Here is a 1335-nt window from a genome sequence, read left to right on the forward strand (position 1 = left end):
CCTGGCAGGGTGCTCTGAGTTCTCCACATAACCTTCTCTTCTCCAGGCTGAGCAGCCCCAACTTTCTGAGAACTAGAGGCAATGGCCTTGAGCTGAGCCAGGGCAGAGTCAGAGGAGATGGCAGGAGAAATGTTTTCCCTGTGAGGGTGTTCAGGCACTGGACTAGGGAATTGCCCAGGGAGGTGGTGGAGTTACCATCCCTGGAGGTGTTTATAGGTTCATAGTATGTTCAGGGTTGGAATGGAGCTTAGAGATGATCCAGTGCCAACCCCCTGCCCTGGGCAGAGACACCTCCCAGCAGAGCAGGTTGCTCAAGGCTTTAGCCAACCTGGCTGTGAACACTGCCAGGGTTGGGGCAGCCACAGCCTCCCTGGGCAACCTGGGACAGTGTCTCACCACCCTCACAGGGAAAACCTCATCCTGATAAGCAATCTAAATTTCCTCTAACAAAGATCTTTAAGAGGTGTGTGGATGTGGTGCTGGAGGATCTGGTTTAGGGTTTAGGGGCTCCAGCAGTGACAGGTTACTGGTTGGACTGGATGATCTAAGAGGTCTCCTCCAAGCTCGGGGGTTCCATCATTCCGTGGCTCTAAGTGGAGCTGTTCCCTCGCTCTGCTGAGGCAGCACCGACACTGTCTGAGTTAACAGGGACACAAACTGCGAGGCGTCCTTGGGGTCTCTGTGGCGCAATCGGTCAGCGCGTTCGGCTGTTAACCGAAAGGTTGGTGGTTCGAGCCCACCCAGGGACGCGGAGCTGTTCCCCGCCCATGGCAACGGGGTTGGAGTTAGAGGCTTAATGACTTTTCCAAGCCAAAACTATTCGTTATTTCTGGAAGAAAAACAGCATAAGGTTATTTTACCATTCTGAGGAAGAAACAGATAGAGATGCTAAACCTTGCCAGAAATCTTTGCTCTGAGGACAAGATTTGCTGCGCAGTCCATAGAGAGAACACAGCTACAATTCACTGCAAAAGGATCTGGGAAGGAAGGAAGCATGTCCTCTGTTTCTGGTTTCTAGCTCACACTAAGACCTTGATTCTATCTTCATCTGAAGAATACCAGCTGATACTACTCTGATTTCACTGCGAGGATGAACAAGCAATACAGGTCTACTTTATGTGTTCAGTAGATACTCAGCCCATACCCCATTTTTTCCTAGACTGAAATTTATTATTACTATTATTCTGTGTCACTGTCTCCTCTCTGTTCACAAAATCTGTCTTCAGTCTTCAGATTTGTGCCCTAGGCCTCCTCAGAGCATGGAGCCATTCCTGTGGCATCATAGAATGTAAGAGGTTGGAATGGAGCTTAGAGCTCACCCAGCCCCAACCCCCT

The 1335-nt window shown here is 50.2% G+C and overlaps 1 non-coding gene across 1 annotated transcript; it reads left to right on the forward strand.

Annotated features, from left to right (window-relative positions):
- The first annotated feature begins 675 nt into the window (after positions 1–675).
- TRNAN-GUU lies at positions 676–749 on the forward strand. Its single transcript has one exon. It is a non-coding gene; the product is annotated as a tRNA-Asn (tRNA).
- The last annotated feature ends 586 nt before the right edge of the window (positions 750–1335 follow it).

Source organism: Acanthisitta chloris, unplaced genomic scaffold, assembly GCF_000695815.1.
Source record: "Acanthisitta chloris isolate BGI_N310 unplaced genomic scaffold, ASM69581v1 scaffold13463, whole genome shotgun sequence".
NCBI classification, from domain to species: domain Eukaryota; kingdom Metazoa; phylum Chordata; class Aves; order Passeriformes; family Acanthisittidae; genus Acanthisitta; species Acanthisitta chloris.